This window comes from Rattus norvegicus, chromosome 1 (assembly GCF_036323735.1).
Source record: "Rattus norvegicus strain BN/NHsdMcwi chromosome 1, GRCr8, whole genome shotgun sequence".
Classification (NCBI taxonomy): domain Eukaryota; kingdom Metazoa; phylum Chordata; class Mammalia; order Rodentia; family Muridae; genus Rattus; species Rattus norvegicus.
The window spans coordinates 70953440-70980688 of record NC_086019.1 but is presented as its reverse complement, the minus strand read 5'-3'; the positions used below and the strand labels follow the sequence as shown (position 1 = coordinate 70980688).

General features: G+C 39.7%; 1 non-coding gene and 1 pseudogene across 1 annotated transcript; both read left to right on the top strand.

Moving 5' to 3' along the window:
* The window catches only part of Vom2r-ps27 (vomeronasal 2 receptor, pseudogene 27), a 28137-nt pseudogene extending 19015 nt beyond the window's left edge, over nt 1–9122 (top strand).
* Rnu6-95 (RNA, U6 small nuclear 95) lies at nt 21293–21399 on the top strand. The gene has a single exon (XR_005499929.1). It is a non-coding gene; the product is annotated as a U6 spliceosomal RNA (small nuclear RNA).
* Nucleotides 21400–27249: the final 5850 nt, after the last annotated feature.

Here is a 27249-nt window from a genome sequence, read left to right as displayed (position 1 = left end):
TGCTGTTATTTAACATTAAGTATAAGCAAAGTGAGGAGGAAAAGGTTGAATTGGCTCGTGGGTTACACTCAAGGAAAGACAAGGCATGGATCTGTATAGTGCAACTGAAACATAGTCACTCAAGGAACTCAGCTTACTGGCTTGTTCTGCATGATTTCTAAGATACCACTGCCTACATGGAACACTGTTCCCAATAACCTGCGTACTCCTACATCAATTACCAATTTAAAATAAGCTTCACAGGTATGATGACAGGCTAGTCTGATGGAGATAATTTCTTTTTTTTTTTTTTTTTTAAAGATTTATTTATTATACATGAGTACACTGTAGCTGTCTTCAGACACACCAGAAGAGGGCATCAAATCCCATTATAGATGGTTGTGAGCCACCATGTGGTTGCTGGGATTTGAACTCAGGACCTCCGGAAGAGCAGTCAGTGCTCTTAACCACTGAGCCATCTCTCCAGCCCGATAATTTCTTTATTAGGTTCTCTTTGCCTTTATCCTACACTGTGTGTTAAGGAGACAAGGATTAAGTAAAATAACCACCTTGAAATTCCTGCACTGTTTGCAAACAGGACACTATCAACTCTTCTTTCTGAATTCCAAGTTGATGGGAAACAATTCAACATTTCCTTAATTTTTCGTACATTGATGTCTGTCATCAGACAATACAGTAAATGAAACTGGTAACTTTGTTGGTGTATATGAATTAAGTGTTTTAATATCACATGCTAATACAATATTATTTTTGAAGGTGTAAGTAAAACTTCTGATAGCAGGATATGTCTGTTTTTTTAGATGCCGACCTCTGTGTGCAGTGCTGATTGTGGTCCAGGATTTAGAAAATTCAGAAAGAAGGAAATGTCAGCCTGTTGTTTTGATTGCAGTCCCTGCCCAGAAAATGAAATTTCTAATGAGACAAGTGTGTATTTCCTGCAGGGCTAAGTTCTTCAATTTGATTATCATCTTACACACATATTGGAATAGTGAATTGGTCTAAAAAGAAACGTTAAAAAGAACATATATATATATAATTTAAAATGTCATTATTGAAATATAACTTATCATATATATTTCACTGATTGAAAATTTTAGTAGATAAAATATTCTCAAACATTTTTGCTTAGAAACCTCCAGTGTTACTGGGTTCTAGGAAAAATCATTCCTAGTGATTTATCCTCTATAAAAACATATGTAGAACATGAATCTCTAAAGGATTTATTTACATTTTCTTGATGTACATATCCTTACATAAGTTTATGCACACCTATCAAGTACAGAAGCACATGGAGGACAGAATCAGGCATGTGGCTAGAGGGAACCAAATCCAATTCCACTTTAAGACTCCAGAAAAGGGTATATAATAATTTGTAATATTATCAAAAACTGTTAAGAAGGAGATAGGAGATTTTGCAAAATAAAAAGATATACGTTTTTCTCTAAAAATGATTTAATGGCAATTCAGTGATTAAAGAAAAAACCATTTTTTACATATGTCTAAAGATACCTTTACCAAAAATATGTTGAGAAATATACTTCATTGTAGCTATTGCAACTCAACTTTTAAAATATAGACCAAACCTCTCAGGGAGCTTGTCCGTGTAGATTGTTTCTCCCTCACACAGCAGCCAGTTAATTTAATCTTTTTCCCCCATTTTTATTAAATTGGATATTTTGTATTTACCTTTCTTCTTCTTTTTTTTTTTTTATTAACTTGAGTATTCCCTTTCCCGGTTTCCGGGCAAACATCCCCTTCCCCCCTCCCCTTCCTTATGGGTGTTCCCCTCTCAACCCTCCCCCCATTGCCGCCCTCCCCCCATAGTCTAGTTCACTGGGGGTTCACTCTTAGCAGGACCCAGGGCTTCCCCTTCCACTGGTGCTCTTACTAGGATATTCATTGCTACCTATGGGGTCAGAGTCCAGGGTCAGTCCATGTATAGTCTTTAGTTGGTGGCTTAGTCCCTGGAAGCTCTGGTTGCTTGACATTGTTGTACATATGGTGTCTCGAGCCCCTTCAAGCTCTTCCAGTTCTTTCTCTCATTCCTTCAACGGGGGACCTATTCTCAGTTCAGTGGTTTGCTGCTGGCATTTGCCTCTGTATTTGCTGTATTCTGGCTGTGTCTCTCAGGAGCGATCTACATCCGGCTCCTGTTGGCCTGCACTTCTTTGATTCATCCATCTTGTCTAATTGGGTGGCTGTATATGTATGGGCCACAGGTGGGACAGGCTCTGAATGGGTGTTCCATCAGTCTCTGTTTTAATCTTTGCCTCTCCCTTCCCTGCCAAGGGTATTCTTTTTCCTCATTTAAAGAAGGAGTGAAGCATTCACATTTTGATCATCCATCTTGAGTTTCGTTTGTTCTAGGGATCTGGGGTAATTCAAGCATTTGGGCTAATAGCCACTTATCAATGAGTGCATACCATGCATGTCTTTCTGTGATTGGGTTAGCTCACTCAGGATGATATTTTCCAGTTCCAACCATTTGCCTACGAATTTCATAAACTCGTTGTTTTTGATAGCTGAGTAATATTCCATTGTGTAGATGTACCACATTTTCTGTATCCATTCCTCTGTTGAAGGGCATCTGGGTTCTTTCCAGCTTCTGGCTATTATAAATAAGGCTGCGATGAACATAGTGGAGCACGTGTCTCTTTTATATGTTGAGGCATCTTTTGGGTATATGCCCAAAAGAGGTATAGCTGGATCCTCAGGCAGTTCAATGTCCAATTTTCTGAGGAACCTCCAGACTGATTTCCAGAATGGTTTTACCAGTCTGCAATCCCACCAACAATGGAGGAGTGTTCCTCTTTCACCACATCCTCGCCAGCATCTGCTGTCACCTGAGTTTTTGATCTTAGCCATTCTCACTGGTGTGAGGTGAAATCTCAGGGTTGTTTTGATTTGCATTTCCCTTATGACTAAAGATGTTGAACATTTCTTTAGGTTTTTCTCAGCCATTCGGCATTCCTCAGCTGTGAATTCTTTGTTTAGCTCTGAACCCTATTTTTTAATAAGGTTATTTGTTTCCCTGCGGTCTAACTTCTTGAGTTCTTTGTATATTTTGGATATAAGCCCTCTATCTGTTGTAGGATTGGTAAAGATCTTTTCCCAATCTGTTGGTTGCCGATTTGTCCTAACCACAGTGTCCTTTGCCTTACAGAAGCTTTGCAGTTTTATGAGATCCCATTTGTCGATTCTTGATCTTAGAGCGTAAGCCATTGGTGTTTTCTTCAGGAAATTTTTTCCAGTGCCCATGTGTTCCAGATGCTTCCCTAGTTTTTCTTCTATTAGTTTGAGTGTGTCTGGTTTGATGTGGAGGTCCTTGATCCACTTGGACTTAAGCTTTGTACAGGGTGTTAAGCATGGATCAATCTGCATTCTTCTACATGTTGACCTCCAGTTGAACCAGCACCATTTGCTGAAAATGCTATCTTTTTTCCATTGGATGGTTTTGGCTCCTTTGTCAAAAATCAAGTGACCATAGGTGTGTGGGTTCATTTCTGGATCTTCAATTCTATTCCATTGGTCTATCTGTCTGTCTCTGTACCAATACCATGCAGTTTTTATCACTATTGCTCTGTAATACTGCTTGAGTTCAGGGATAGTGATTCCCCCTGAAGTCCTTTTATTGTTGAGGATAGCTTTAGCTATCCTAGGTTTTTTGTTATTCCAGATGAATTTGCAAATTGATCTGTCTAACTCTTTGAAGAATTGGATTGGTATTTTGATGGGGATTGCATTGAATCTGTAGATTGCTTTTGGCAAAATGGCCATTTTTACTATATTAATCCTGCCAATCCATGAGCATGGGAGATCTTTCCATCTTCTGAGGTCTTCTTCAATTTCTTTCCTCAGTGTCTTGAAATTCTTATTGTACAGATCTTTTACTTGCTTGGTTAAAGTCACACCGAGGTACTTTATATTATTTGGGTCTATTATGAAGGGTGTCGTTTCCCTAATTTCTTTCTCGGTTTGTTTCTCTTTTGTATAGAGGAAGGCAACTGATTTATTTGAGTTAATTTTATACCCAGCCTCTTTGCTGAAGTTGTTTATCAGCTTTAGTAGTTCTCTGGTGGAACTTTTGGGATCACTTAAATATACTATCATATCATCTGCAAATAGTGATATTTTGACCTCTTCTTTTCCGATCTGTATCCCCTTGATCTCCTTTTGTTGTCTGATTGTTCTGGCTAGAACTTCAAGAACTATATTGAATAAGTAGGGAGAGAGTGGGCAGCCTTGTCTAGTCCCTGATTTTAGTGGGATTGCTTCAAGTTTCTCTCCATTTAGTTCAATGTTAGCAACTGGTTTGCTTTATATGGCTTTTACTATGTTTAGGTATGGGCCTTGAATTCCTATTCTTTCCAGGACTTTTATCATGAAGGGGTGTTGAATTTTGTCAAATGCTTTCTCAGCATCTAATGAAATGATCATGTGGTTCTGTTCTTTCAGTTTGTTTATATAATGGATCACATTGATGGTTTTCCGTATATTAAACCATCCCTGCATGCCTGGGATGAAGCCTACTTGATCATGGTGGATGATTGTTTTGATATGCTCTTGAATTCGGTTTGCCAGAATTTTATTGAGTATTTTTGCGTCGATATTCATAAGGGAAATTGGTCTGAAGTTCTCTTTCTTTGTTGTGTCTTTGTGTGGTTTAGGTATAAGAGTAATTGTGGCTTCACAGGTAGTGATTCATCTGTTTCAATTTTGTGGAATAGTTTGGATAATATTGGTATGAGGTCTTCTATGAAGGTTTGATAGAATTCTACACAAAACCCGTCTGGACCTGGGCTCTTTTTGGTTGGGAGACCTTTAATGACTGCTTCTATTTCCTTAGGAGTTATGGGGTTGTTTAACTGGTTTATCTGTTCCTGATTTAACATCGATACCTGGTATCTGTCTAGGAAATTGTCCATTTCCTGAAGATTTTCAAGTTTTGTTGAATATAGCTTTTTATAGTAAGATCTGATGATTTTTTGAATTTCCTCTGAATCTGTAGTTATGTCTCCCTTTTCATTTCTGATTTTGTTAATTTGGACGCACTCTCTGTGTCCTCTCATTAGTCTGGCTAAGGGTTTATCTATCTCATTGATTTTCTCAAAGAACCAACTTTTGGTTCTGTTGATTCTTTGTATGGTCCTTTTTGTTTCTACTTGGTTGATTTCAGCTCTGAGTTTGATTATTTCCTGCCTTCTACTCCTCCTGGGTGTATTTGCTTCTTTTTGTTCTAGAGCTTTTAGGTGTGCTGTCAAGCTGCTGAAATATGCTCTTTCCTGTTTCTTTCTGCAGGCACTCAGCGCTATGAGTTTTCCTCTTAGCACAGCTTTCATTGTGTCCCATAAGTTTGGGTATGTTGTACCTTCCTTTTCATTAAATTCTAAAAAGTTTTTAATTTCTTTCTTTATTTCTTCCTTGACCAGGTTATCATTGAGTAGAGCATTGTTCAATTTCCACGTATATGTGGGCATTCTTCCCTTATTGTTATTGAAGACCTGTTTTAGGCCTTGGTGGTCCGATAGCACGCATGGGATTATTTCTATCTTTCTGTATCTGTTGAGACCTGTTTTATGACCAATTATATGTTCAATTTTGGAGAAAGTACCATGAGGAGCTGAGAAGAAGGTATATCCTTTTGCTTTAGGATAGATAAATATCTGTTAAGCCCATTTGGCTCATGCCTTCCCTTAGTCTGTCTACGTCTCTCTTTAATTTCTGTTTCCATGATCTGTCCATTGATGAGAGTGGAGTGTTGAAATCTCCCACTAATATTGTGTGAGGTGCAATGTGTGTTTTGAGCTTTAGTAAGGTTTCTTTTACGTATGTAGGTGCCCTTGTATTTGGGGCATAGATATTTAGGATTGAGAGTTCATCTTGGTGGATTTTTCCTTTGATGAATATGAAGTGTCCTTCCTTATCTTTTTTGATGACTTTTAGTTGGAAATTGATTTTATTTGATATTAGAATGGCTACTCCAGCTTGCTTCTTCTGACCATTTGCTTGGAAAGTTGTTTTCCAGCCTTTCACTCTGAGGTAGTGTCTGTCTTTGTCTCTGAGATGTGTTTCCTGTAGGCAGCAGAATGCAGGGTCCTCGTTGTGTATCCAGTTTGTTAATCTATGTCTTTTTATTGGGGAGTTGAGGCCATTGATATTGAGAGATATTAAGGAATAGTGATTATTGCTTCCCGTTATATTCATATTTGGATGTGAGGTCATGTTTGTGTGCTTTCATTCTCTTTGTTTTGTTGCCAAGACGATTAGTTTCTTGCTTCTTCTAGGGTATAGCTTGCCTCCTTATGTTGGGCTTTACCATTTATTATCCTTTGTAGTGCTGGATTTGTGGAAAGATATTGTGTAAATTTGGTTTTGTCATGGAGTATCTTGGTTACTCCATCAATGTTAATTGAGAGTTTTGCTGGATACAGTAACCTGGGCTGGCATTTGTGTTCTCTTAGGGTCTGTATGACATCAGTCCAGGATCTTTTGGCCTTCATAGTTTCTGGCGAGAAGTCTGGTGTGATTCTGATAGGTCTCCCTTTATATGTTACTTGACCTTTTTCCTTTACTGCTTTTAATATTCTTTCTTTATTTTGTGCGTTTGGTGTTTTGACAATTATGTGACAGGAGGTGTTTCTTTTCTGGTCTAATCTATTTGGAGTTCTGTAGGCTTCTTGTATGTCTATGGGTATCTCTTTTTTTAGGTTAGGGAAGTTTTCTTCTATGATTTTGTTGAAGATATTTACTGGTCCTTTGAGCTGGGAGTCTTCACTCTCTTCTATACCTATTATCCTTAGGTTTGATCTTCTCATTGAGTCCTGGATTCCCTGTATGTTTTGGACCAGTAGCTTTTTCCGCTTTACATTATCTTTGACAGTTGAGTCAATGATTTCTATGGAATCTTCTGCTCCTGAGATTCTCTCTTCCATCTCTTGTATTCTGTTGGTGAAGCTTGTATCTACAGCTCCTTGTCTCTTCTTTTGGTTTTCGATATCCAGGGTTGTTTCCATGTGTTCTTTCTTGATTGCTTCTATTTCCATTTTTAATTCCTTCAACTGTTTGATTGTGTTTTCCTGGAATTCTTTCAGGGATTTTTGTGTCTCCTCTCTATGGGCTTCTACTTGTTTATTTATGTTTTCCTGGAATTCTTTCAGGGATTTTTGCGATTCTTTCAGGCATTTTTGCGATTCCTCTCTGTAGGCTTCTACTTGTTCTCTAAGGGAGTTATTCATGTGTTTCTTGAAGTCCTCCAGCATCATGATCAAATATGATTTTGAAAATAGATCTTACTTTTCTGGTGTGTTTGGATATTCCATGTTTGTTTTGATGGGAGAATTGGGCTCCGATGGTGCCATGTAGTCTTGGTTTCTGTTGCTTGGGTTCCTGCGCTTGCCTCTCGCCATCAGATTATCTCTAGTGTTACTTTGTTCTGCTATTTCTGACAGTGGCTAGACTGTCCTATAAGCCTGTGTGTCAGGAGTGCTGTAGACCTGTTTTCCTCTCTTTCAGTCAGTTATGGGGACATAGTGTTCTGCTTTCGGGCGTGTAGTTTTTCCTCTCTACAGGTCTTCAGCTGTTCCTGTGGGCCTGTGTCTTGAGTTCACCAGGCAGCTTTCTTGCAGCAGAAAATTTGGTCTTACCTGTGGTCCCGAGGCTCAGGTTCGCTCGTGGGGTGCTGCCCACGGGCTCTCTGCAGCGGCAGCAACCAGGAAGACCTGTGCCGCCCCTTCCGGGAGCTTCAGTGCACCAGGGTTCCAGATGGTCTTTGGCTTTTTCCTCTGGCGTACGAGATGTGTGTGCAGGGAGCAGTCTCTTCTGGTTTCCCAGGCTTGTCTGCCTCTCTGAAGGTTTAGCTCTCCCTCCCACGGGATTTGGGTACAGAGAACTTTTTATCCGGTCTGTTTCTTTCAGGTTCCGGCGGTGTCTCAGGCAGGGGTCCTGCCGCTCCTGGGCCCTCCCCCACGGGAGCCCAGAGGCCTTATACAGTTTCCTCTTGGGCCAGGGATGTGGGCAGGGGTGAGCAGAGTTGGTGGTCTCTTCCGCTCTGCAGCCTCAGGAGTGCCCACCTGACCAGGCGGTTGGGTCTCTCTCTCACCGGGTCTGGGAGCAGAGAGCTGCTGTCTATTTCGAGATTCTTAAACGAAATATCCTGACAATAAAATTGCTGAAGCTACACTAACAATGCCTTAATTTTTCCATTAGACTTGGAGATGTGTGTCCCATGCTCAGAGGACAAATATGCCAACACAGGACAGAATGATTGCATTCAAAAAGCTCTTATCTTTCTCAGTTATGAAGACCCCCTGGGGATGGCACTTTCTTTAGTGGCCTTGGGCTTCTCTGCATTCACAGCTGTGATTCTTGGCATCTTTGTGAAGCACCACAATACTCCCCTTGTTAAGGCCAATAACAGCACTCTCACCTACATCTTGCTCCTCTCCCTCATTTTTTGTTTCCTTTGCCCCTTGCTCTTCATTGGCCATCCAGACTCGGTCACATGCATCCTACAGCAAATCACATTTGGAGTTCTATTCACCGTGGCTATTTCCACAGTGTTAGCCAAAACAATTACTGTTATTCTGGCATTCAAAGTAACAGCCCCTCAAAGAATGATGAAGTACTTTCTTCTTTCAGGAGTATCTACGTACATCATTCCCATCTGCACTCTCATCCAAGTTATTGTCTGTGCCGTCTGTTTAGGAGTTTCTCCTTCTTCTGTTGACATTGATGCTCAATCTGAGCATGGTCACATTATCATTGTTTGCAACAAGGGTTCAGTCACTTGTTTTTACAGTGTTCTGGGATACCTGGCCTGCCTGACCTTTGTGAGCTTCACTCTGGCTTTCCTTTCCAGAAATCTGCCTGGTGCCTTCAATGAAGCCAAGTCAATAACATTCAGCATGCTGGTGGTCTGCAGTGTCTGGGTCACTTTCCTCCCCGTTTACCATAGCACAAAAGGCAAGATCATGGTGGCTGTTGAGATCATTTCCATTTTGGCTTCCAGTTCAGGGATGCTGGTATGCATTTTCATTCCCAAATGTTACATAATACTCTTTAGACCAGAAAAAAATTCTGTTAAAATAATCAGGGAGAAATCATCTTCCCATACTCACATTTCATAAATTCTGACCGGCACATATCTAGTTGGTTCATAATCACCAAATATTGGATTACATTACCATACCTATTTATTTTTGGAATGACATACCTGTTTCCTTTATGATTTTTATTTAGCAATATCATGTGTACTGAGGTCTACATTGTCTCCTATAATCATCCAGAATATTTGACAATTGTCCTCTTTGACAGAAAGAGCTAAGAGAATCCTGATCCATTCTAGGAGTTAGAAGAGTTCTTCTATGAACATAGTGGAGAGAGGAATATTTTTAAAAACAACGTGATAGAATATTTCAGAAGATGAATTGATATCTCAGCAATTAAAACGATGTCCTGTACTTATGGAGCAACTGATTCAATACTCAACCCCACATACTTTTATTAACAACCTCCTGTAACAGTAGCTAAAAAGGATCAGATGGTCTCTTCTGGGCTCCAATTTTACCTGAATGTTTTTATGCACATAATAACACATCACACACAAAATAAAATTACATAAATTTTTAAAAATATAGAAGAGTATTACAAACACTTTTCACTGGCATTCTACTTTTCAATGTTCTACTGTGGTGTTACAATTACAGGAACCTACAGAGAAAAGGTGGATTATGAGTAGAGATGACTGGGTTTTTCTTTAGGCATTTTCCATAAGAACCCTCAACTTAAGTATATCATAAAAGACACACTTGTTAAATTGACAGGGAAAATAAGGCTTATTGAAGTAACCTTCTCTATGTGTGAAATTTAGATGACTTTGCAAAAATCTACCTTGACACCACAGAGTAATCTGAGGTAGCCAGCTAGTGGGAGTCAGTGCCGAGAGCAGCTGATTAGGATTAGTCCAGAAATCACCTGGGGTTGATGGTTCTGGCAGCCAGCATTTAGTGAAGAGATAGAGCAGAAGGCAACCATTAACTCACTCACAGTGAGAGAGGGCAGTGTGGGGAATAGAGAGGGGAGGGAAGTAGAGAGGGAGGGAGGGATAGAGGGAGGGAGGGAGTGATTTAGGGAGGGAGGGGTAGAGCAACAGACATACTCATAGACAGACAGATAGGAAGACACATACATATTCATATGTTTAGAAGACTGGAGCAATGCTCTGAAAGTCAGGTTCTAAGCTTTACACATATACACATACATACATATAAACATTTACTGGTGTGTGAATGAAACAAATTTCCAACAAACAGGCTTCAAGCATTTCACACATAATATACATACATATATACATAATGTATGTACATATATGCACACAATTGGTGGAACATGCAAGCTTCAACACACACCCAAAGAAGCTTTACATATATACATATGTGTAGATATATGGGTGGATTGAAGTTCCATCACACTCTCACACAAACTTTACACATGTACATACATACACATAGTTGGTAGGTGAAAAGAACAATGTTTTGACGACTTCATTCTTTCTCACATGGATTATATAGCCATAAAAACTCTTTCAGGCAGTATAAGATAATGGTTCAGTTTTCTCCTACTGAATGACTATGAAAAAAAAAAACCTATTTTCTCAATACATTTACAGAAATAGTATAAGCCATATTATAGGTAAAAAAAAATCAAGCAACTTGTTACAGATTAACAAAGTATAATGAATCAAGGTTTTATTCTTAGTCAATTCTCTTACTAGCAGAGAGCATTCTGCAAAGTTACAAAGAAAGGAGCTATTATTTTATTATTTATCTTTAAAAGTAACCTCGTAAGAATCTTAAAAGAATCACAAATCTTAACTCTTCTTTAAAAGTCCGATATATTTATAGTAAGTCCTCTGAATGCAAATGTACTAATCAGCAATTCTTATAAAATCATATCACAAAGCTGAGGCCAAAATGGGTATAAGAAATCAATCATCAGCTGATCCCAGCCCACAGCTCACTGTTCCCAAACGCCTTGGGAGAGAGCTCACCGCCCGGAGAGGTGGGCACTCCTGAGACTGCAGAGAGGAAGGGACCAAAAATACTGCCCATCCCTGCCCACATCCCTGGCCCAAGAGGAAACTGTATAGGGCCTCTAGGAACAGGAAGAAAGGGGCACTGGAGCAGCAGGTCCCCTGTGGTCCAGACATTGCCAGGACTTGAAGGGGCCCAGCCAACAGTTCTCAGCACCCAAATCCCGTGGGGCGGGGAGAGAGCTAAACCATCAGAGGGGCAGACATGCCTGGGAATCCAGAAGAGACTACACTATGCCCACATTTCTGACTCCAGAAGAAAACACCTATCATCATATGGGACCCTGGTGCACGGGGCCCCAGGAAAAGGCAATTCAGGTCCTCCTGGTTCCTGCCCTCATGGAGAGCTGAGAAGCAGCCCCTCAAAAGCCACTTGAGCCGCGGAACAACAGGTAAGACCAACTTTTCTGCTGAAAGCAACCTGCCTGGTGGATTCAGGACACAGGACCACAGGAACACCTGAAGACCAGTACACAGGAAAGATTACACGCCTGAAAGCAGAACACTCTGTTACCATAACTGTCTGAAAGAAAACAGGAAAAGAGGTCTATAGAACTGCTGATACACAGACCTATAGAGAGGTCTGGCCACTGTCAGAAATAGCAGAACAATTTAACACCAGAGACAACCTGATGGCGAGAGGCAAGCACAGGAACCCAAGCAACAGAAACCAAGACTACATGGCATCATCGGAGCACAATACTCCCACCAAAGAAACACTGAATATCCAAACACACCAGAAAAGCAAGATCTCGATTTAAAATCACATTTGATCAAAATGGTGGAGGACTTGAAGAAAGACATAAAGAACTCCCTTAGAGAAATGCAGGAAAACATAAATAAAAAAGAAGAAGCATATAAAGAGGAATCACAAAAATCCCTGAAAGAATTCCAGGAAAACACAATAAAGAGGTAAAGGAATTAAAAATGGAAATAGAAACGATAAAGAAAGCACAAAGGGAAACAACCCTGGATGTAGAAAACCAAAGGAAGTGACAAGGAGCCGTAGATACAAGCATCACCAACAGAATACAAGAGATAGAAGAGAGAATCTCAGGAGAAGAAGATTCCATAGAAATCATCGACACAACGGTCAAAGATAATGTAAAACGGAAAAAGGTACTGGTCCAAAACATACAGGAAATCCAGGACTCAATGAGAAGATCAAACCTAAGGATAGTACGTATAGAAGAGAGTGAAGACTCCCAGCTCAAAGGACTAGTAATTATCTTCAACAAATCATAGAATAATACTTTCCTAACCTAAAGAAAAAGATACCCATAAACATTCAAGAAGCCTACAGAACTCCAAATAGATTGTACCAGAAAGGAAATGCCTCCCATCACATAATAGTCAAAACACCAAATGCACAAAATAAAGAAAGAATAATACATGAAGAAAGGGAAAAAGGTCAAGTAACACATAAAGGCCGACCTATCAGAATCACACTGAACTTCTCAAAAGAGACTGTGAAAGCCAGAAGATCCTGGACAGATGTCATACAGACGCTAAGAGAACACAAATGCCAGCCCAGGTTACTGTATCCAGCAAAACTCTCAATTGATATAGATGGAGAAACCAATATATTCCATGACAAAACCAAATTATACAATATCTTTCTACAAATCTGGCCCTACAAAAATAATAAATTGTAAAGCCCAAAATAAGGAGGCAAGCTACACCCCAGAAAAAGCAAGAAACTAATCGTCTTGAAAATAAAACAAAGAGAAGAAAAGCACACAAACATAATCTCACATCCAAATATGAATATAACAGGAAGCTACAATCACTATTCCTTAATATCTCTCAACATCAATGGTCTCAACTCCCCAATAAAAAGACATAGATTAAAAACTGGATACATAATGAGGACCCTGCATTCTGCTGCCTATGGGAAACACACCTCAGAGACAAAGACAGACACTACCTCAGAGTGAAAGGCTGGAAAACAACTATAAAAGTAAATGGTCTGAAGAAGGAAGCTGGAGTATCCATTCTAATATTGAATAAAATCAATTTTCAACTAAAAGACATCGAAAAAGATAAGGAAGGAAACTTCATATTCATCAAAGGAAAAGTCCACCAAGATGAACTCTTAATCCTAAATATCTATGCTCCAAATACAGGGGTATGTACATACATAAAAGAAACCTTACTAAAGCTCATAGCACACATTGCACATAAAACAATAATAGGATATTTCAACACCCCACTCTCATCAACGGACAGATCATGGAAACAGAAATTAAACAGAGACATAGACAGACTAAGAGAAGTCATAAACCAAATGGACTTAACAGATATTTATAGAACATTATATCCTAAAGCAACAGGCTATACCTTCTTCTCACCACCTCATGGTACTTTCTCCAAAATTGACCATATAATTGGTCATAAAACAGGCCTCAACAGATACAGAAAGATAGAAATAATCCCATGCGTGCTATCAGACCACCACGGGCTAAACTTGGTCTTCAATAAAAATAAGGGAAGAATGCCCACATATACATGGAAGTTGAACAAAGCTATACTCAATGATAACCTGGTCAAGGAAGAAATAAAGAAAGAAATTAAAGACTTCTTAGAATTTAATGAAAATGAAGGTACAACATACTGAAACTTATGGACATAATGAAAGCTGTGCTAAGAAGAAAACTCATAGCTCTGAGTGCCTGCAAAAAGAAACAGGAGAGAGCATATGTCAGCAGCTTGACAGCACACCTAAAAGCTCTAGAACAAAAAGAAGTAAATACACCCAGGAGGAATAGAAGGCAGGAAATAATCAAACTCAGAGCAGAAATCAACCAAGTAGAAACAAAAAGTACCATACAAAGAATCAAAAGAAATTAAAGTTGGTTCTTTGAGAAAACCAAAAATATAAATAAACCCTCAGCCAGACTAATGATAGGACATAGAGAGTGCTTCCAAATTAACAAAACCAGAAATGGAAAGGGAGACATAACTACAGAATCAGAGGAAATTCAAAAAAATCACCAGATCCTATTACAAAAGCCTATATTCAACAGGAAATGGACAATTTCCTAGACAGATACTAGCTACTGAAGTTAAATCAGGAACAGATATACCATTTAAAAAACCCCATAACTCCTAAGGAAATAGGAGCAGTCATTAAAGGTCTCCCAACCAAAAAGAGCCCATGTCCAGATGGGTTCAGTTCAGAATTCTATCAGACCTTCATGGAAGACCTCATACCAGTACTATCCAAACTATTCCACAAAATTGAAATAGATGGAGCACTACTGACTTCCTTCTATGAAGCCACAATTACTCTTATACCTAAACCACACAAAGACCCAACAAAGAAAAAGAACTTCAAACCAATTTCCCTTATGAATATTGACCCAAAAATCCTCAATAAAATTCGGCAAACTGAATCCAAGAGCACATCAAAACAATCATCCACCGTGATCAAGTAGGCTTCATCCCAGGCATGCAGGGATGGTTTAATATACGGAAAACCATCAACATAATCATTATATAAACAAACTGAAAGATGAAAACCACATGATCATTTCATTAGATGCTCAGAAAGTATTTGACATAATTCTACACCCCTTCATGATAAAAGTCCTGCAAAGAATAGGAATTCAAGACCCATACCTAAACATAGTAAAAGCCATATACAGCTAACCAGTAGCTAACATTAAACTAAATAGAGAGAAACTTGACGCAATCCAATTAAAATCAGGGACTAGACAAGGCTACCCATTCTCTCCCTACTTATTCAATATAGTTCTTGAAGTTCTAGCCAGAGCAATCAGACAACAAAAGGAGATCAAAGTGATACAAATTGGAAAAGAAGAAGTCAAAATATCACTATTTGCAGATGATATGATAGTATATTTAAGTGATCCCTAAAGTTCTACCAGAGAGCTACTAAAACTGATAATCACCTTCAGCAGAGTTGCTGGGTATAAAATTAACTCAAATAAATCAGTAGCCTTCCTCTACACAAAAGAGAAGCAAGCCGAAAAGAAAGTAGGGAAATGACACACTTCGTACTAGTCCCAAATAATATAAAATACCTCAGTGTGACTTTAACCAAGCAAGTGTAAGATCTGTATGAAAAGAACTTCAAGTCTCTGAAGAAAGAAATTGAAGAAGACCTCAGAAGATGGAAAGATCTTCCATGCTCATGTACTGACAGGATTAATATAGTAAAAATGGCCATTTTACCAAAAGCGATCTACAGATACAATGCAATCCCCATCAAAATACCAATCCAATTCTTCAGAGAGTTAGATAGAACAATTTGCAAATTAGTCTGGAAAAATAAAAACCCAGGATAGCTTAAACTATCCTCAACAATAAAAGGACTCCCAGGGAAATCATTATCACTGAACTCCAGCAGTATTAAAGAGCAATAGTGATAAAAACTGCATAGTATTGGTACAGAGACAGACAGGGAGACCAGTGGAAAAGAATTGAAGATGCAGAAATGAACCCACACACCTATGATCACTTGATTTTTGACAATGGAGCCAAAACCATCCAATGGAAAGAAGATGGCATTTTCAGCAAATGGTACTGGTTCAACTGGAGGTCAGCATGTAGAAGAATGCAGATCGATCCATGCTTATCACCCTGTAAAAAGCTTAAGTCTAAGTGGATCAAGGAGCTCCACATCATACCAGATACCCTGAAACTAATAGAAGAAAAAGTGGGAAGCATCTCGAACACATGGGCACTGGAGAAAATTTCCTGAACAAAACAACAATGGTTTATGCTCTAAGATCAAGAATTGACAAATGGGATCTCATAAAACTGCAAAGCTTCTGTAAGGGAAAGGACACTGTTGTGAGAACAAAACAACTAACAGATTGAGAAAAGATCTTTCCCAATCCTACAACTGATAGAGGGCTTATATCCAAAATATACAAAGAACTCAAGAAGTTACACTGCAGGGAGACAAATAACCCTATTAAAAAAATGGGATTCAGAACTAAACAAAGAATTCACAGCTGAGGAATGCCAAATGGCTGAGAAACACCTAAGGAAATGTTCAACATCTTTAGTCATAAAGGAAATGCAAATCAAAACAATCCTGAGACTTCACCTCACACCAGTCAAAATGGCTAAGATCAAAAACTCAGGTGACAGCAAATGCTTGCGAGGATGTGGAGAAAGAGGAGCATTCCTCCATTGTTGGTGGGATTGCAGACTGGTACAACCATTCTGGAAATCAGCCTGGAGGTTCCTCAGAAAATTGGACATTGCACTACCTGAGGACTCGGCTATACCTCTCTTGTCCATATACCCAAAATATTCTCCAACAAATAACAAAGACACGTGCTCCACTATGTTCATAATAGTCTTATTTATAATAACCAGAAACTGGAAAGAACCAAGATGCACTTCAACAGAGGAATGGATACAAAAAATGTGGTAAATCTACAGAATGGAATACTACTCCACTAACAAAAACAATGAGTTCATTAAATTCATAGGCAAATGGATGGAAGTGGAAAATATCATCCTGAGTGAGGTAACCCAATCACAGAAAAACACACATGGTATGTACTCATTTAAAAATGTACACATGGTATGTCCAAATGCTTCTATTATCCTACATGCACAGAAAACATGAAACTGAAGGAGAGTGACCAAAATGTGAATACTTCACTCCTTTAAATGGGGAACAAGAAGACCCTTGGGAGGGAATGGGGATGCAAAGTTTAGAACAGAGGCTGAAGGATCGCCCAATCAGAGCCTTCCCCACATGTGGCCCATACATATACAGCCACCAAATTTGATAAGATGGATGAAGCAAAGAAGTGCAGGCTGACAGGAACCGGATGTAGATCTCTCCTTAGAGACACAGCCAGCATATGGCAAATTCATAGGCGAATGCCAGCAGCAACCCACTGAACTGAGAACAGGACCCCCGTTGAAAGTATCAGAGATAGGACTGAAAGAGCTTGAAGGGGCTTGAGACACCATATAAACAACAATGCCAACCAACCAGAGCTTCCAGTGACTAAGCCACTACCCAAAGACTATACATGGACAGACCCTGGCTCCAACTGCATAGGTAGCCTTGAATATCCTAGTAAGACCACAAGTGGAAGGGGAAGCCCTTAGTCCTACCAAGACTGACTCCCCAAGTAAACGGGATTGTTGAGGGTAGGGCAGTAACAAGGGGAGATTGTGGAGGGAACAGACACATAAAGGGAAGGGGGAAGGATTGGGAGGATGTTGGCCTGGAGACCTTGAAAGGGAATAACAATTGAAATATAAATAAGAAATACCCAATAATAAAGATGGAGAAAAAATAATTTTATCTTCTCTTTATATTGTAATTCTGATATTGAAGTTCTGATTATTATGATTTGCTAGCTCCAGTAAATTATCCTCTAGACTTTGCCTCAAAATTTTATCTCCATTTCCTGTCTGTTCAATTTGATCTGTGAGTTGTCTAATTCTTTGTTCTAATGTCTCCTCTAGCTCCTGTCTCTAACCTTCAATATCCTCCTTCAGTGGGTTATTTTGACCTATGAAATTCTGAACCTTCAGTTCCTTTGTTTCAGACATGTTCCCAAGTCTTAAGCTTATTGCTCCAGACCTATAAGATCCAAAGATATTTATTGTGTTTCTCATTTTTTTTAGTATCAAAAGGTTACATATCTCTCTTCACATCAAAGTATGACCTGATCTGGAGACCTTTGTACCTTTGTCTCCCTCTGCTGTTCGATTCAGAACACTGCAGTCTTCTCTGATTCCTTTATTCCCTGGGAGAGGCCTCTTTAGGTTGTAGCTGTGTGCTTGCTTGTGTGCTGATCTCAGTCCGGAGATCCAGTCTGTATGTCGATTTCCTGTGTAGACATGGGGGGATACAGCGAGGCGACCACAGAAAGGCTCACCAGGGCGTAGATGCCCAGACCTGTTTGCTGTGGCTCTAGGAAAAATACCTTGCAGGCAGTTGTGGTCCAGGGTCCCTGTCCCTTCCCAGGATTTTACAGGGCACTGCTCAAGCCTAGCTCCAGGCTAGCATATTGCCCCTGGCTGTAACTCTCTGCCTGGGGTTACAGGAAGGAGCCTCTCTACAGTTCTCTGTAAACCCCTCATATCCAGGCAACTTTCAATCCACTATTGTCCCAACCTTGATCTCTGCCAGAGCCGTATTAGGAGCGGATGAGAAGTGAAATTTTATCTTAGGTTATTTGAGTTCTAATCAATACGTACGGCACAATTTTTTGCAGTAAATTCTCCAACCCAAATAAGCACAAGCAAAGGAAACACAATGCAATTAATATGAATAAAAGCTGTGCACCTAGGTTGGGCAGATCTACCACTACACTACTGTTTTACCAAGCTATGAGATCCCTTATAACTTGTGGTTTCTCCAGGCCACCTGCTTCAGCTCCATCTTCCTTCTGCCTCCTCTTCCTTTGTTCTCCCCCTCTTCTCTCTTTCTCTCTCTCTCTCTTTCCCTCTCTGGCTCTCTGGCTCTGTCTCTATCTCTCTCCAACTCTTCAGTTCTACATTCCTTATCCCTGCCCAATCACCTGCTCTTGCATTTATTTTACAAGATAAAATGGGGAGAAAGTTCTGATGCAGTCACCTGATGATTCACTCCTGGTCCCAGGCAGCCCCTATTTGGGAAGCATAACAAGCAACAAATAGAAACAGTATCAGGCAACCCACAACTTTTTGTCCAGCCTGATCTACATAGTGAGTATCAGAACAGATAGAGCTACACAGTGAGACCCTGTCTTAAAAAAATCAATCAATCAATCAATCAATCAATCAATCATTACCACAAATAGAACACAACATATAATTACACATTTCAGAAAACTGTGTTTACATTAGGAGGATATTTTTAGACTAGAAAATTAATGAGGAGTGCAATGTTCCTTAGTTAACATTATAAACAATTACTATGTATTTAGTGAGGTGTATACCCTAAATCATTTATATCTGCAGTAATTCCTCATAGGACTAATTTTCTAATAGCTCTCGGGGAATGACCAGCCCTAAAGGCAAAGACACTCTTGAATATGTTGGTGATGGAATATAGGTGAAAATGCCCACACATATTTACTGGTTCAAATTTACATGAGTCTTAGGTGAGGAACTAAATGAGGATTGTTTTTATGGGACAAAAGCAAGACTGAGGCTATGGCAATTTTCTAGAGAACAATCTGACTTCTTATACCCTTATCAGGAATGGAATGTAGTGGCAAATGCCATGATTAGTACAGTTGTAGGTGCCACCATGCAGTAATATTTACAAGGTTAAGAGGGTACAAAAGATAAAGTCTATGCAAATTGTCTTCTCAAAGTTCCACATTTTTGTCACTTATAAAGGAACATACAGAGGAACCCAAAATGGTCTGAAAGCTTTCTTGCCTGAGGAAGTGTCCCAGTTTCTCAGGAACTTTAAGACACACAGTGTCTCAGGAGACAAGGATTCTAACCTGAAAAAACAGTGATGCATGACTCAGAAGGCAGGGCAGCCAGGCCAACCCCACAGTGCCATTCACATGGGAGTTAATATGCATGCAAGAATTTAAAATGTGAATTTTGGTAATTACCTCAGTAGCCTGAGAACCATCATTGCAAAGAAGCCATAATATTAATCCTCTACCAGATGATTCTTCTTGATACTCATACAATGAATGAAAAAAACTCTGATTACTTCCAGTACATATATTCAAACGTTCATCACATCTAGCTGTATACCCAGTGGGTAAATGCAGCAGCATATGAGGTAAGTCTCTCTTAAAAGGAGCAGAACCATTAACTGTCTGTTTCGCAGACCAACACATCACTAATACTGGTGACTATTCAAAGACTGCCCCCACTTTTTTTTTCATCTTCATTAACTTGGGTATTTCTTATTTACATTTTGGTTGTTATTCCCTTTCCCATTTTCTGGGGCAAAATCCCCCAACTCTTCCCCCTCCCCTTCTCTGTGTGTGTTCCCCTCCCCATCCTTTCCCCATTACCACCCTCCCCACAACAATCACGTTCACTAAGGGTTCATAGGGGTTCAGTCTTGGCAGGACCAAGGGCTTCCCCTTCCACTGGTGCTCTTACTAGGCTATTCATTGCTACCTATGAGGTTGGAGCCCAGGGTCAGTCCATGTATAGTCTTTGGGTAGTGGCTTAGTCCCTGGAAGCTCTGGATGGTTCTGCCCCCACTTTCATAGGGATGTTTCTCATCATTGCTAGATCCCATCACTGTTCTCTCTCTGTCTCTATCTGTCTCTGTATATGTCTGTCTCTCTGTCCCTCTCTTTCTCTGGCTCTCTCTCTCTCTCTCTCTCTCTCTCTCTCTCTCTCTCTCTCTCTCTTGCTTTTGAACAAGGATACTGGAGAATTCTCATGGACCATCAAGCCCTGATCTAGGTAACCTGACTCCTGTAATTCATCTTTCATCCTGTTCAAAAATAAAGCCATACATAGCTGCTTGGTTGTTATGCATACAGAACCTAGAGCTCAGGACAGGTAGAAAACATGAACAGGACTCAAAAAGAGAACTTACCTAAATTGAACTTAGTGACTGGCAATGACTGAGTAACTCTCCTTCTCTTCCCTCTCTACCAGGTATGAAACTCCCGTTACCAGATGGGACTCAACCCTTTAAAAACCATGCTCAGGATACCACTCCCTGCATTGTTCTTAACATATAGACAAAGGTCATCACTGAGTTCAAATATTGTCCATTGCTATGTGATCTTGGAGATATTCAATGGGCTCATAAACATGTTTGGTTTAAATGTCTTGTTCTCCATGGAAAAGGTGCCCCCAGAGCTAGGGTTCATTATAGCTTCGATACAAAAGTCCCTATGTTATTATCTTTACCACATTCACCTCCCTGAAGGTCAACAAGATTGCAGCACGAATCCACCACATACCTGTTTGCAGTACAAGATGACCCCAACCAGCGGGAAGAAACTTCTGTCTAAAGACTCCCTGAAAGGACTGATAAGACTGATAGGTTCCCACTGACCAGACCCCTGCAAAAGACTCAGGGGTTCCATGAGGACTGGATGACAAACCTGACACCCTCTAAAATATAATGGTCCAGTCCTTTCTGGTCACCAATACATACAAGCTTAAACTAATTGAGTCATAAAGACATGGCCTTGCTACTAGCTGTTCTCATGAGATTAGATACTGACAATCAGATAACTTCCTTGGTGTTACAAAAATCACATTATGATAGACTGGGAGGTGCTCACTTCGGCAGCATATATACTAAAATTGGAACGATACAGAGAAGATTAGCATGGCCCCTGCACAAGGATGACACCCAAATTCGTGAAGCATTCCATATTTTCTCATATAATTAGAACACCAAGTGCACAACACACAGACAGAATTTTAAAAACAGTACAAAGCTTAAGTTTAAGTGGATCATGGACATCCATATCAAACCAGATACACTCGAATATACAGTAGAAAAAGTGGGAAAGAGTCTCAATTGCATGGGCACTGGGGAAAATTTCCTGAAGAAAACACCAATGGCTTATGTTCTAAGATCAAGAATCAACAAATGGGATCTTATAAAACTGCAAAGCTTCTGTAAGGCAAAGCACTGTCATTAGGACAAAATGGAAACCAACAAATTGGGAAAAGATCTTTACCAATCTCACAACTGATAGAGGGCTAATATCCAAAACATACAAAGAACTCACAAAATTAGACTCCAGAGAGCCAAATAACCGTATTAAAAATGGGGTACAGAGCTAAACAAAGAATTCACAGCTGAGGAATATTGAATGGCTGAGAAGCTCCTAAAGACATGTTCAACATACTTAGTCGTCAGGGAAATGCACATTAAAACAACCCTGAGATTCCACCTCATACCAGTCAGAATGTCTAAGGTGACAGCAGATGCTGGTAAGGATGTGGAGAAAGAGGAACACTCCTCCATTGTGGGTGGGTTTGCAAACTTGTACAACCACTCTGGAAATCAGTCTGGAAGTTCCTCAGAAAACTGGAAATTACACTACCTGAGGACCCAGCTATATCTCTCTTGGGCATATACCGAAAAGAGGCTTCAAATACAAAAAAGACACATGCTTCACTATGTTTAGAGCAGCCTTATTTATAATAGCCATTAGCTGGAAGGAACCCAGATGTCTTTCAACAGAGGAATTATTACAGAAAATGTGGTACATTGCACAATGGAACACTACCAGATATCAAAAACAATGACTTCATGAAATTCATAAGCAAATGGAATGAACTAGAAAATATCATCCTGAGTGACTAACCCAATCACAGAAAAACACACACGGAAAGCACTCATTGAGAAATGGATATTAGCCCAGAAGCTCGAATTACCCAAGATGTAATCCAGTCCATGGAACACATGCAGCTCAAAATGAAGGATGACCAAAATGAGCATGTTTCACTCCTTTTTAAAAGGGGAACAAAAATATCTATAGAAGGGGATATGCAGGCAAAGTTTAGAGGAGAATCTGAAGGAAATGCAATTCGAAGCCTGGCACACATGTGACCTATAAAGGCAACAAAACTAGCTAAGAGTGATGAAGCTAAGAAGTGTATGTTGAAGAAGGAACACCATTCAGAGCCTGCCCCACATGTGGCCCATACATATACAGCCACCCAATTAGACAAGATGGATGAAGCAAAGAAGTGCAGACCGACAGGAGCCGGATGTAGATCGCTCCTGAGAGACACAGCCAGAATACAGCAAATATAGAGGCGAATGCCAGCAGCAAACCACTGAACTGAGAATAGGTCCCCTATTGAAGGAATCAGAGAAAGAACTGGAAGAGCTTGAAGGGGCTCGAGACCCCAAAAGTACAACAATGCCAAGCAACCAGAGCTTCCAGGGACTAAGCCACTACCTAAAGACTATACATGGACTGACCCTGGACTCTGACCCCATAGGTAGCAATGAATATCCTAGTAAGAGCACCAGTGGAAGGAGAAGCCCTGGGTCCTGCTAAGACTGAACCCCCAGTGAACGTGATTGTTGGGGGGAGGGCAGTAATGGGGGAAGGGTGGGGAGGGGAACACCCATAAAGAAGGGGAGGGGGAGGGATTAGGGGGATGTTTGCCTGGAAACCGGGAAAGGGAATAACACTCGAAATGTAAATAAGAAACACTCAAGTTAATAATAAAAAAAAAAGAAGTGTATGTTGAAAGGAACAGGATATAGAACTCTCCTGAGAGACACTGTCAGAACATGTCAAATACAGACATGAATGCAAGCAGCAAACCACTGAACTGAGAAGGAGACCTACCTTGCAGGAATTAGAGAAAGGATTGAAAGATTTGAAGGGGCTTGTAACCCAGTAAGAACCACAATGCCAACCAAGCCAAGCTTCCAGGGACTTAACAAGTAACAAAGAATACACATGGACTGACCCATGGCTCCAGATACATATGAAACAGAGGATGGCCTTGCTGGGCACCAATGGAAGGAGAAGCACTTGGTCCTGCGAAGGTTGGACCACCAGTATAGGGTATTATTGGGGGGAGGTGGTAAGAAGGGTGGAAGGTGAGGAAAAACACCCTTAAAGAAGAAGGGGAGGCAGAGGGAATAGGTGGCTCAATGAAAGGGAACCAGGAAAAGCAATCACGTTCAAAATGTAAATAAAGAAATATCCAATAACAAGTGATAGACTGAGAAACAAGATACTGATATAAAAGAACTTAAGACTTGTGATTATAAAAAGTCACTACCAGTCCCTCCATAGCAAAGTATTATGAGCTTCAGGATGTTTGGGCCTTCGAATTACCAGATAAAGGGGGGAATGAGAGGCCAAACCTACTCATTCCTTGGGAAGGGATTATATCTTAAAAGAAAAAAATCCTGAGAACTTGACCTATGGTTGAACCCAAATCCCATCCAAAAATTAGAATGGATCCCATGACTTGTCCTTGACCCACATCCCAGGGTTATTCCCTAGCTACTTCCTAGCAAAAATGAAAGATTAGTCTGATTGTTTCAGATGAACTTTCAGACTCTTTGTGATTTTTCCATAATCTTGCTTGAGACCACCCACCAGTGGGCTTACAATAGTCATTCTATGAGATGCTTGCTAAACTGGACACACCTTCAATTCCTCACATTTCCTATAAAACCCTGTCCCAAAGAGGGTTTGGGGCTTCTTCATCAAACTGTCCTGTTGTGTCAGGTTTGGCAGTGAGTAAGCCAAAATTCAAGATCATAATAAATACTCTAATGGCATTAAAGTAGAGTTGGTTCCTATTGGTCTCTCACAGCTTATGAATAGACACAACACTTCTACTGATGCTGCTGAAATTCCAACCAGATATAGTTTCTGCTGTTTTATTTCATCACTCTTCTAATAAGGAGATTGTCTAGGCCCCAATAGTACCTTTTCATCTTATTCTCTGTGTTCCTTCAAAACAGCTCCAATTTTCAAGCAGCCCTGGGACTGATCCACATTATCTCCCCACCACCATGACCTTGCTACCATCATAGACAGGAACTGTGTTTATAAATAGTTATAGAGTGTTAATAATGTTGTGTGAGGAGTAGAATATGATTTGATTGTTCATTGTAAATCATTTTACAAAGTTCCCAAGTCACTGGAAATCTCTCAGGAGTTAGCTAAGGATATAAAGATCATCAAGCAGAGGGGCTTCAATTCATAAAATACCTAAAATTGGCATCATCAGTATTTCCAACTGCTTGCATTCTCAATACTGTTAAGAAGCAGTCTAGAAACTGAAGTTTCCACTGTCTTTTGATCTAGGTACATCAGCTCTCATACAGTAGCACTTAATGCAATTTATCATATGATCATTGGGATAAAAGAATCAAAATTTATTTTTGACAGTACTAAGCTATTGAGTTTGTCTATCTTCTTGCACTGATATACAAGGAACATTTATGTAAATGTATGTGTTTGTTCACTCTAACATACTGCCCTGCCTTGGGCACAATACTCTCAAGTATTGTAGTAATGTGCTTAGAGTTCAGAGATATTCAGCAACACATTCCAATGTGCATGTCTCTTTGTAATTCTATTGTCTTTGTCTGCCTGCAAAAATCCCATCGCCTTTGTTAAATGCAGAGAAGGGAACAGCACTGGTAGCATGAATAGTAGGAGGCTGGTTCCTGGTTTAAATAGCATTGCTCCCTATTGGAAACAGAAGGTTTCCTGAGACCATGATATATGAAGGGAACCAGTCTGAATGACAAGGATATACATGGCAGTTCAAGAACGGTCTAAAGTGAGATATTTTGGGAATGTGACTTCTAACTTGGAGCACCAAATACTCTTCACCAAAATGGACTGGGAATAACTCTACCAAAACTGCTGTATGCTTTTCTCTGACGGTATTGTGATATCGTGTGCACCCAATTATTCATCTCAACTTCCTGACTTATCCCATTTTCACTTCCAGAAAATGTTTATAAGATGTTATACTTCTTAATAACCTTGCTTGGCAAAAGATATAGTTTGTATAAGATCCCTTTATCCTAACTTTTCTATCTTTTTACTCTGAGCCTAAGGAGAGGCTTCTAATGCAGGACTGTCACTGAGAATTCACCTGCTGGTTCAGGAAAAACGAATGTCATAGGTAAAATAGTATAAAGAATGGTAGAGTAATAACTAGAATATAAAAAAGAATGCATTAGGAAAAACTGAACTAGATGTGCCTATCTTGTCATCTGAACAATGTTTCATAAAATTGGGACCAAAAATATTCATTATAGCTAAGAGAAGAATTGTAAAAGTAACTTTTGTCTTCCTGAAGTAATTGTTGTCTTGGAGGTTTTTTTCCTCTGTCTGCTAACTTAGGTCTTGTCCTTGAAGCTTTTAGACTTCCTACAATCTCATCTAGGCCTAGAATATTGTCAGCATTACTGAAAATATTAGAGACTTACGGCAGAATGAACCCATACCTTCCTAGTTCTTTAGATCTCTGGCTGGCTGATTCAACTCAGCTGTTCTGCCTTACATGCCTCACCAAGCTGAGTGACTTGATCTGGCTTCTCTCAGCTTCTCCTGATTACTCACTCTGCTTGACTTCATACTAACTTTGTCAGCTGGTTCTAACAGGGCTGCTATTTAGTCCTTTGTGATGTCAAAACTGCAATGAGAAGTCTGAGAGTCTTCAAGTGATTGAATCTCAGATAGAAAGTTAAGTATTTACCACTTAAAACACATGCTAAGAGGTTATGTAACACTTAACCAATAGTCATAAAATGGGAAAATGATTTATTATAGTGGGAGGACAGAAGATACAATTTTGACTGGGGTTTTTCTGTCATAAAATAATACCTGAAATAATCTGGTAGAGCAAAAATCTGTTGTTTGGAAACAGGGTACCCCTTGCCATTTTTGCAATTCTAGTGTGCCTGAAATTTACATTCATCCATGCTTTCAGACTCCCCTGTTTTCCCAGTTTCCTATCCAAGAGGATGGCCTTGGGGACTAGGCATCCTCAGAGAGCTATGTAGATGGCAACTTCTTATGAAATTAGTAGAGATAGAATTAAAACAGAAAATATATTTTATCATGTGCCATAGATATGGTCATATAATCATTAACATTTACTAAATATTTTATTCACTATTAATTTTCTTTCTGAAATATATGCATGCACTGTGTGATGTAAATACAGAAAATCAGATATGCTTCTTCCTCTACTGAGTTCTTAGTTTATAACTTAGGTCCAGGCAAGTGCACTATCCATCTTGTGAGAGCATATGGGGCTATAATATTTTATAGTTAGCAAACTCACTTTATGTTGAAATAAAATTAGAAAACATCTTTTGAATAATTGTGTCAGAACCTGTACCAGAAAAACGCCTCCTTGATTCAAAAGTAGCTCTCTTCACATGTACTCTTGGCCAAACTCTTCCCTTCTCCCCAACACTCTGCCAGCATTTATTGACATTCAGCACTGTGACTTGGACTTAAATAAGACTAGGATTGCCTAGATGCTGGTGGCAGTGGTGTGTTCACAGATCTCCTATTGGAGAAGGACAACAGTCTCATTTATGGTCATATCTTCATATCAATATTAAGTTGTTTCATTACTATAATTTTATTATAGCATTTCCCTAAAACCATGGATGCCTCTTGTTTTTTGCTGCTCTCGGTGTTTTTTGAGCACTTTGTTGTTCCATTAAATTCTGTATATAATATAGATAATGTTTCCATTTTCTAAAA